General features: G+C 37.4%; 1 long non-coding RNA gene across 1 annotated transcript in view; it reads left to right on the top strand.

The window, feature by feature from the left end:
- LOC309658287 overlaps window positions 1-11,862 on the top strand; it is a 205,960-nt gene that overhangs the window by 89,355 nt on the left and 104,743 nt on the right. The gene's annotated exons all lie outside the window — the stretch shown is intronic.

Genomic DNA, 11,862 nt, shown 5'->3' with positions numbered 1-11,862 from the left:
TCATGGAGAGAAACCTCCTCCTGGATTTAATTTCATTATGAGGATGTCAAAATGCTAAATTACTTAAAATAAAACCCGTACCGTTTTTATGCTAAGTTATATTCTACATGTAGCTGGAAAAATGTTAAAAATATTTTTAAAGAACTGCACATCTATTTTTGAAGCTGATTTGGCTGTTCAAGGCTTGCTAGCACTTTATCCATCTCAGTACTATTTCACTTCGTAAACAAATGCAGTTGCCATAATTGCTGCATATGTGTCTGTGTGTGTTCCCTTCTAGGTTATATGTTTTTGAAGTTGGAAACTATACTTATATCACAGCCCCTATGTAGAGCACAATATCCATTGCTAATTCAGATTGTGTTTTAAGATATGAGACAAAATTTAAGACTTTTATTATAGTCATAAACATCTAGCAAACCAACCAGAAAATAAAAGCTAATTTTCGATTGGTTGGCCAAGAACAAAAAAGAGAGGAATACCTAGTGCAAAACCATATCTCTAATAACTACTGTTGGATTTAGAGCACACACATGCTAATAAACTTATTTTAAAATAACTTCTTATCAAAGATTTGAGGTTGGACCTGAAAAATTATATCAGAAGTGAAAGTAATCATGTGGGCTGACCAGCCAGGATCACACAAAGTAAGTGTATACTATATATAAAATAGATAAAACTACGAGGTCCTACTGTGTAGCGCAGGCAACTATATTCAATACCTTGTAATAACCTATAATGGAAAAGGATCTGAAAAAGAAATATATATATCTGAATCACTTGGCTGTACACCTGAAACACAACATTGTCAATCAACTATACTTCAAGTAAAACAAAACAAAACAAAGTAAGTGTAAAGGGAAGTATAGTTTTATAAATTCACCTCTGATATCCAATGGACCAACTGAAAGACAACAGAAACTACCACTTTCTAGGAGACAGGACACGGCCAGCAAACTAGGCCGTTACCCTCGGTAACGGTCATACCTGCCAAAAAATATACAGACTAGCCTGCATTCATGAATACATAGGAATTCTTCATTTATCTGGCATTATTAGGCAATGAGGTATTGTATGTTAGGAGAAGTTTTTTTTAAATGACAAATTTAAGAGGAGTTATTTTAACCTTCACTCGGTAATTTTTTTCTAAAATTAAGAAATGTATCCACTGGTGTATCTAATATTTCCTTGATAACTCGGGGTCATCAGTTCAATCAACATTTGCATGAATAATGCGAATGGAAACAAGACAGGCATGCTTACTGAAACTGAAAATGACATAGCACTGGCTGGAATAACTTATGAGACAGCAAGATAAAAACAAAAATGAAAACAAACCGTGATCAAGAAACAATCAGTCAGGTTCTGACTTTCTGTACTTAGTTTCAAAAAGCGATACCACAAATCCCAGCGAGAGACTCCAGCATCATTAGGTGTCTTTCTCCTTTGTTTCCACTTTCCTTTCCTTTTTCTTCTACCCTAGATTGTTCCAGGAAGTGCTTATAGTTGCTCGCCAGACAAATTCTAATACTTGCTTTCTCTCACGCAAACTTCACCATATGTCCATGTGATAAACAGTGTGGAGGTAAAAGACAATTCATCACAGGGACATCTCCTATGAAAAGAAAATTAGAAACTAGCTTCTAAACATGCAGAGAGAAGGGCGTGGTGTCAGGCCCTAATTTCCTTGCGAATTCCTCTCCCTTTCTAATAGACGTTCTTATTTACCCAGATCCCTTTTTATTGGTGTCCTATTCCAGACTGCTCCACTCCGCCCATCCTCATCCTGTAAAATACATTCACACTCTTTTGTGACCCTACTTATTTGCCCATTAAATAATCAATCATAGAACTGTCGGAATTAAATAGAGAGAGAAATTAAAACACTGGAGTCACTTGGAGGGTTTAAGCAGCTCCACCAGAAAATACCGGGCATGGATTTAAAGAGGCTGCACGGGACTTGCGCTTGCCCAAGTTCTTTCTCAAGAAGTACCTGAAATAAGCCTAAATTCAGAGTTAATTAGATTGGCCTGCTTTCTCAGGTGGACTGGAATTCATTGCTCTTTCCCCTCAACTCCCTGATGTCAGTGGCACTTTCTGGAGATGAGGGGGACTTCTCTGCCTACTGCAGAAGCTCAGTTCCCCCCCCCCGGGCCCACTCCCTGTCTGAAATCCCACACTTGAGGCCAGATGCCAGCCTTCCCAGAACATTCGTGGTCTCCTTTCAGTTTTTGAACTGCTCAGATTGAGTCCCTGTAGACTCTTTCTCAGCCTGAAACCTGATCTTCAACCCCTTTCCCTGACCTCGATGGTTACCTTCCTACTTTACGCCTCAGGTGCTTTAGCCATAAAATGATATATTTGCCCTTAATTCTAAAGTCTTCTTTCTAAAGCTGTACAATGTGGTGGCTCCTTGAAAATGTTTCTCTTGCTGGTTTGAATTCTGTAGAGAATTAAAACCACAGCTACTCTAAAAGACAGTAAGTTACGTTGGATAAGGAAAGTGTGCTTTTGTAGTTAAGAGTAACAGGGATGGAAGACGACTTAGTATGTTTTAAGATACTTCTAATCCATTCTCATGAGAGTCAGGGGAAGAAGGGGAAGAGAGTTAATACCAAACGATTGTGACAAATTAAGTTCACCAAGATGTAGCTGATCAGTTACTACTTGAATAAGCCACACATATCCAATTCAAGTTTTCCTTTATTTTTCTGAGAAGGGATCCCAGTGAACTGAGTCCCATGTTCAGTACCTCCACGTTCAATGGCTTAGTCTTTAAAAACTGTTATGTTGCTGGAAGAAGAAATATTGCCCATCAGTCCTAACTGATGTTTAGCTATCACACACATTTGAAGTAAATTTATTACTTTGCCTGATCTCAGGGTAATACATTCCAAAGGGGCAAAGAGCACACGAAAATTTATGGAGTCTCCATCTTCTACACTAAAGTGTGCAATAAATTACATATTATTTGGCCGTGAAATTCACAAGCCATAGGAACCACACCATTAGCAATGTATACAGTGGTCAACAGCAGGTAATGATAATGATATAAAACAAAATAGACTGTGTATGTTGGCACTGCTGCCAATAAAGCAATCATTAAATGCATTCATACGCTTCTACGTACGCTAGGTAAACTCTTTGAGGGCTATTGCTATGAATTCGACATACCTGTCAGGATATTATAGCCCAGTTTCTATGGCCTGTACTCAAAGACGCTGAGAAAGGGTTCCTGTGGGTAAATTCAGACCTTTTCTCAATATAGAATTTGGTCAACATGCATTCTGAACAGCAACATTTCACACTGCTTTCAATTTTCCTACACTAATTGCCACCTCAACAAATGCAGGATTAAGTATAATGGATTATAAGAAGTTAGGAAGGAAAGATGGAAGAAGAGAAGGAAGGTAGAAAAAAGGTGGGTATGGAGTACTTCAACATTTATGTAAAGAGTGGACCTAAAACTAACCTGAGGTTACCCTCAACTATTAGCATATGCTATAGAAACTTAAATGAAAAAATTTTAAAAACGTGCAAGGGAAACTCAAAGAGTCTTTGTTTTTTTTTACTTTACTGCATATACACGTCCATCTTAAATAGTCTATGTGCTTATATCCAATAAGAGAGCATTGTTTTGCAAGGCTATTTGGGTTCTATCAGCATGTAAAGGTCGGACAACTCAACTTGAGCAGAGTTAGCCTTCAGGTGAATAATTGCTTCTTTCAGGTTGTGAGCATTTGAATTTTCCAGAAATGTTTCCCAAAAATTTAAAACTAAAAGAGTCCTAGGACAGCGTCCTTTAGAAGTTTTATAGTATCAAGGTTTTTGGGGGAAGAGTATCCTTGTCGATTATCAACACAATGATTCCAAGCAGGTCAATTTATGCTGAGAATATTACATAACGGAACCCACTTCACCTCCAGTATACTGACAATGATCTTCCTTACTTCAACCTTGTGCTTCTTAGTAAAGTTGAAAATACTGAGCCAAGAACAGACAGTGACAATGCCAGAGACCCAGATGTACCTGTAGGTGCCTTCAGACAAAATCAGCCACCCAGGCTGAAGTCCTGGTTTAAAACATCCCAACATGAATGAATCTCAGAAACCATATGCTGAGCAAGTGAAGCCAGATCAAAAGGGCACCTACTGTAGTATTCAACTGACATGAAATTCTAAACTGGGCAAAATTCATCTCGAAAGATAAAAAACAAATCAGTGGTTGCCTTGGGGTGGGAGATGGGGATACTTTTGCAAAAGCCTAGGAGGAAACTTTCTCGGGTTTTAGAATTGTTATCTATCTTTATGGGGGTGGTAGTTATACAAATGTATACATTAATTAAGTCACTGAACCGTTAGCTAAAAATGTCTGCATTTTGTTGTATGCAAATGATACCTTAGTAAGGTTGACTACAAAATGAACCCAAAACAAAACAAAGCAGAAGAAAAACCTCTCAAGACCTCAAAGGAAATACACTGTTTTCTTCCAGGGTACCAGATTGGAAATAAGGCATTGGTGTGCTCTACCCTCAGATTATCCCTAGGATTATGTAGTCTATTTTAAAGCACTAGAGTCCCCTATCAGAAAAACTCACCCCATGTTTACTCACTTTGATTTCTTCTCTGCCTCTTCTCCCAAAACAGTGAAGTCATTTACGGAAGAAAACCCAGCTTTTTCCAACTTTGCATCATCACATATTCTTTCCAAAGCTATTACTTATGGAATAAAATTTGGCTACACTTTGTAAAACTCTAGCTTTTTGAGCCTTACAAATCTTAACGGTTAACCTACTGCCTCCATTGGAATTTGGGGAAAAAATTATTTTGCAAATGAATAGCTGAGATTTGACATTTTTGTTTTTTTGTGATTTTCTCTTCCCCTAAGAGAGAAGTGAGTAGGAATGAGAAACACATACATAAAGAAAAAAAAATTATCTTGCTGCCTTTGCATGGTTATAATTTATAGGAGGCCCTCTTCAACAATAATCTATCATCAGAATCAATAAAATATGATCTCCATGAAGGCCAGGCCAGGGTATTTGTCTCTTTTTCAGCAGATTGCAATACAAACCACATTCATGGATACGCTTCGTGATGATCTTTGTAATACTGTAACGGTTGACCATTTCCTCATGCCTTTTCACCTTAACTTAAACCTGCTTTTTCACTAATGACCTCACATTTCCTTCTCTATCACTTGGTTGTCGGCCTCTTTTCCAACTCGCATTTCACTCTGGAACCAAAGGAAGACTCACACCTTCCTGCTTTTTAGTGATACCTCAAGGTCATTACCGTATTGCGATCACCCTGAAGAAGAGCCAGACAATTGTTATTTCAGAGCCATCTGACAGTGTGTAGCTCTAAAAATTAACTAAGGACCGCATTTGTCAAAAATATCCTAGTTTAAGATTTTGGTAATACAGCAACAGTAATTCTGAAGTCACTGATGACAATCAGCGTGGGAAGCACCCTCCTTCGGGAAGATCCTTTGCCATACAACACTCTTTCCCTGTAAGGTGATAAGGAAGCATGGCCGTGCAAAGTAACCTTTTGTGGAAAGAAATACTTGGCTTCAAGAAGGCTTGAAGTTCATACATTTTTCTTGAATTAGATTCCCCATTAATTACTTTATCCACAAAGAGGTAATTATCAGAATTATGTAAGCGATTAAGGAGATGCTACTCCACATTCTTTCAGCTTGTTGACCTTTCTCACCTTATTTCATGTGGCTATCTGAAACATCAGTGATTTACATGTGTTTCTTTCTTTTTTTTTTCTTTAACAGATTTGTGTGTGTGTGTCCCCCCATGATGAAAACATCATTAAAATCTCATGAATAGACTCTTAAGAAGCAGAGTCTACTTGAAGTCCTGGAAAATGTGAAAGCACTAATATTCATGGACAACTCTACACTCTGAAAGTTACTGCAAATTTTGCTGATCTCTATTTTGTCTAGGAGTTTTTCAAATTTTCTACCATGATTATTTGTTAGTTTTATCATTACATAATAAAGGCATTACATCATACAATCTTTTGTTATCCATTGCAGTTTTAAAACTATTCCTTTCCTTGTCCTCAGCAGATATGTCATAGATTATTAGTACACAAGCAAACACTTTCAACGTAACAGTACTTTATAGTGAGAAGAACTATACTGAGCTATCTCTATCCTAAGACAATGCACTAGAAAAGCACTAGGAATTCTTAAGCACTAGGAATACAGAGACGATCAAGGGGCAAGTTCCTTGCCTTCGAGTATACATAAATCATTATAGCAAATGCTTAAATAGCACTTAGTATATAACTCACCACAGCAGTCTTATTATACTCCTTTTTAATAGGTGAGCAGAGGAAGCCACAGGGAAGTCACAGGGTAAAGCCAGAATTTGAACCTACGTAGACTAGTACACTCTCCACGGCTTTAACTACTACGTTAAAATATATATATATAAAAGTTATATATATATATATATATATAACTCCAAGTATTCCAAAGTTACAAAACACTTAGCTACCAAAATTCAGAAAGGAGCACACAAACTTGCATAGAAAATAAACATGTAAAAGTTCATAAATAAACCACAATATAACCTGCTCCACATAATATACTGACTGCAGTGTCCTGGGCCTCTCCCATCCTTAGGTAGCCGGAAATTACAACAAAATAATACTTTTCACTTTTGGAAGCCACACCATCTCTCATACCAACCAACCAATTACTTGCTTAGAGAGAAGAGGAAATTAACCTGAATATCATATATATATATATATATATATATATATATATATATATATATATATATATATATATATAGCATTACTGATGTAGAATCATTGTTTAAAGACAATAACTTCAATAGCAGAAGGAACTTTACCATTGCAGGCTTCAGATTAACTCTACATTTCTCAGATTTCGTGCTAAATCATAAAATGCCATATTGTGTCTGAAGCTATATTTTCAATACTCCATTTTCTTAAATGGACTAGCAAAGCAGTAAATACTGAGGAACATTTTGGCTCCCAAATCCTAAAGCCATTCTGATTATGCCTGGGTGATCATGGGGACATCATTGGAACTACCAGAGGACTGGCTGAAATACCAGTGTTCTGGCCAGCTTATAAATTAGAAATTATACAGAATCCAATTTTAGTTTTTTGTTAAGTAATTCCTATGAGGCTTTTGGGCTGTCAGTGTAACGTCCTTTGATGTGTAATCTTTATCGATTAGATAGGGAACAGTGCCAATCCCCGGCATAAATACTTTCACAATCTGACACTGAAAACCCACTGTAGGGCATAGGACCTGCAAATAGGATATGAATCACACACACACATCCACTCATTCAGACAATCCACAAATATTCATTTTTAAGTCTACTATATGCCAATAATGTACTGGGCTCTAAGATGCTAAACCATGCTAAATGCTGAAACAGACATACTCAGTTCTGGCCCTCCTGGAACTTATTACCTACAGAAGTGCCTTCATTGTAAATGGTCAGGTCTCAGCCAATGCTATTATCAGAAGGTGACCAAATGATAGAGCTTGCTTTCTAAACAAGCTCCACACTCTGCTTTCAACATTTTTGCTTTCCTTCAAGGCACATAATCCAGTGGTCAATTTCTCCCAGTTAGGGAGGTTTGGGGAAAATTTACCCAGTGAACAATTCCTTGTGGCCTCACCCTTTCCTCACACTCTCCTCCGTGCTCTTGAGCTAAAGAGACCTGGATTAAAGTCACTTGCTCTAACCTTATTATTTTAAAATACGGCTGCTCCTGCTTTGAGGATTTCCACTGGACCAACACGGTAGCAGAGCAGCACTGAATCAGAAGCAGGTAAATTTCAAAATGACAGCTCTAAAAATATCCACTTTCCTTTTGTTCTCCTCCTATCCCTTTGCTCTGAACACCTTTGCCCTGAGGCGTTGCCTTTACCCTTCTCTGATTACTGCTCCAAAAGGGTTTCCAAGAGCGGGGGAGTATTTATGGTTTCATTTGGTCCCAAGTCCTTGGTGGAAAAGGATGCTTGCTTCCTGATTCTTACTAATTGTGGAATTCACATCATTAACACAAAAATCATCATTTACAAAAAAAAAAAATTTCCTCAGCTTCCTATTTCTTCTGGGCCAACACTGAAAGAATATTTTCAAAGAAACAATATCCTCTCTCCTTTGCTCTTCTGAGTTTCACGTTCTTACCTCTAGTCTCATTTTCAACCCTTATTACGGGATGCATCACAAAAATTGAAGAAAGTTCTTTGTGCTTTCCCTGTACCAGCCAATTATTCTAATTTGTTCTGTCTCTAACGAACAGAATGCAAAATCAACACAAAGCCTGATTATGCGACCTCTTCCAAGGGAAAGGTCTGAGAGTTGTCTATTTACTAATGAAGCTCAGTGTGTATTAAGGGTTGACTGAAGCAATCATCAGGAATTTTCATCCCTTAAATTAGTGTCTTCCACCAGATGCACATCTTTCATCTAGGATAATATAACTTTTAAGTTCAGGAGACAGCTGGAGAAAAGAAAAGAACAAAAGGTAACCAACACAACATTTTAAGTAATAACACAGTAACAGCTATCATCCTTCCCTGAGGAATTCAGCCTACTTTATGGACACAATTTAGTACAAACTCATAAGAAAGCTAACAAAACGCAAAACCACTTCAAAATAGTGTAGAGAGGTAAAGGTCAAAAATTATTACTGCCAGGCCCAGCAGACAATGGCACCTACCGCAAAGAGCACAGGACAGGAAAACCTGGAAGCCTGTGTTCCAGTTTCGGTTATTCCTGTAAGCATTAGTATGATCTGAGTGAACTCAGCCTGCCCTGCTTTCTCCGTTTATAAAAACCTACATCATCCTCTCAGTAGAATGAAATGCCACATCTGAAAAGTTGCAGATCTCTTTAGAAAAGAAACAAAACCCATGCTTTCCAACCAAAATGGAATAATTCAGTCAATGGAGACTTAATAAAAATCTGCCATAAAGCAATTGTTTACTTGAAATCTATCTTTTGTGGTATATTTATTGGGGTAAGGAGTGTAAGGAAATCATAATTAGAGTTACCAATTATTCCAGAAATCAAGGTCATTAAGTTCAGATTCCAACTTTGACCCTGACCCAGGCTTGCAGAGATGTAAGATGTCCCAATACCTCATATCCAACATACATGGGAGAATCAAGGTATGCAGACAGATCCTCTTATGCAGTGGTTTTAATACAGGGTCTCAGACTCGTTGCCGTTCTTCGCATCCAGATGTGGGCATTTTCCCTTGAATTTGGGCAGGCTTTCCATGCCTTCAAACAATAGAGCAGGGGTCAGTAAATTATGGCTGGTGGGCCAAATCTAGGCCGCTACCGGCTTTTATAAATGAAGCTTTATTGGAACACAGCCATGTTCCTTAGTATATGTATTGTTTGTGTCTGTTTTCACATCACAGCAGCAGAGCTAAGTAGTTGCAAAAGAGACTGTATGGCTTATAAAGCCTAAAATATTGACTGTCTGACACTTTATGGAAAAAGATCTCCAACGCCTGCAATAGTATATAATGAAAGTGATGCTATGTAACATCTAAGACTAGGTCATAAAAGGTCATGCATGATTTTGCATGATTCTCGTGGAATGCTTGAACCCTGGACACTCATTCTTGGGATACTCTATCTTGAATCCTAACTACCACGTTATGAGAAGTCCAAGCCACATGGGCAGCCATCTATAGGCACTCCAGTCAACAGTCCTTGTTGGGCCCAGTCTTCAAGTCATCCCATCTCAAGGGCCAGACGTGTGAATTAAAATTATCTAGATGATTCCAGCCCCAGCCATTTGAATCCTCATGAGCTGAGGTTTCAGACATCAGTCATGGAGACAAGCCATCTCCTCTGTGTATTGTTTGAATTGCTGACCCACAGAATCTGGGCACATATTAAAATTTTTGTTTATTTCACCACTAAGTTTGGACTTCTTTATTATGTAGCAATAGATGACTATAGCACTGTGTCTGTACACAGGAGATCTGCATTTCACAGAGCACATATTTAGATGTGAATGTTGACTGCTCAATTTCTAAGAAGAACGTATACACACATATAGGTACAAAATGTTTATGTATATGTAAATATTAGACCTATATAAACTAATCTATATTATCCATAAAATGAGGGGCCCTTGATAATGGCTAACATTTTTTTTCGGTATTTATTGTGTTCCAAGAACTGATAAATTCTTGCATTGTATGAATTTTCTCTTTTAACCCTCATAGCAACTCCCTGAGAGAAGTAATGTTATCTCTATTTTATAGATGAGAAAACTGAGGCAAAAACAGATAACATGCTCAAGAGTACTCAACAAGTAAATTTTAGAGTCAAGATTTGAACCCAAGTTCTCAAGTTTTAGATCCCTTACTCTTAGTCACCAAGCTATATACTGAGGAACGGGATGAAAGCTGAAGCCATTACCTCATGCTCAAGAAGTCAGACAGAAACTTAGCAGGTATGGTTGAAAGAAGACAGGACTTGGAGTCGTAAGTCCAGAGCCTGAGTTATGAAATGAATTCTCCTCTCATCTAGATATAGGTTTGTTTTTAGAAAATGAAGAAGAGCACTGTATATTCTGATTGTTAATTTCTGTACTTAATGATTACCAAAGAATGGAATTTTACCAGGGAGTTATTTTGCAATGACATAAATTATTGATTCAAAATCAAACCTTTATTATAAATTATTGATTCAAAATCAAATCTTTATTAAGTCTCCATTGCATCAGAAGTCTTTCCCACTCTTCATTTCTTTTTAAACCCTTTTCTGTCTACTCTTGGCCAAAGCTTGAAGCCTAATTTAACATTTGGAAATAAAATAATGAAATAGTCATCACACAACAATTCCAATGCCTACTGAAATGGAAGGTCTAAATAATTTTTCAGATAATTTAGGAAATTAAAAATATTTACATCATAGATGCAAAGACAGAAGTTACTTGTGTAATAAAAATAAATGGTGAGACAAAAAGTTTCTGGTCAAGTAGATTTGTTTAAATATGAACACTAATCTGAGTTCTACCTCTGTGCTAAAACCCAGTGACAGGTTGCATACAGCTTCTAAAGGGATAGTTCAGTGCACTGGGTCAAATTCATGCCATAAAGTGTGGTATTAGTAGTAGTACTAGAAGACAGAGTGTGACTGTCTTCTTTGGGACATAGATGAAGACCCCAAGATAGACAATATCAAGGACAAATTATGTAGACTAAGATATTATCTCAGTCCTTGGAACATGTCATCCAGGATAGAACAAGAAATAGATTTATTATCAAGTACATGAAGCCAGAGACAGTGAGCAATGAGTGGTAGTTGGTTAAAATAGACAGGGTTTAGAAGTAGAGGCATGGATGTAGAAAACAAACTTAGGGTTACCAGGGGATTGTGGCAGGGAGGCTAAATTGGGAAATTGGGACTGAAATATACACACTACTATACATAAAATAGATAACTAATAAGAACCTGCTCTTCTTATTAGCACAGGGAACTCCACTCAATACTCTGTAGTGGCCTATTTGGAAAAGACTCTAAAAAAAAATAAAAGTGGATATATGTATATGTATAACTGATTCATTTTGCTGTACACCTGAAACTAACACAACACTGTAAATCAACTATACGTCAATAAAAATTTTTTTAAAAATAGGTTTTAAGAACCATAGTCAGGGAGCAGTGTGGATTGGAAAGACCTGGCAAGAAATATTTCTGCATCCTTAAGACAATGCTCCCCAAGTTGGCTATGGCAAGGGTGAGCATTTAAGAGATCTTTGACCTAAGGAGGACATGAGATGAACAATCTAACCCAATGTGCATGAATTATTCTCCTCG

The sequence above is a fragment of the Balaenoptera physalus genome (genome assembly GCF_965194825.1).
Source record: "Balaenoptera physalus genome assembly, chromosome: 3".
Taxonomy (NCBI): Eukaryota; Metazoa; Chordata; class Mammalia; order Artiodactyla; family Balaenopteridae; genus Balaenoptera; species Balaenoptera physalus.
Note: the sequence above shows the minus strand (reverse complement) of the source record. Positions and strands in the feature narration are given on the sequence as shown.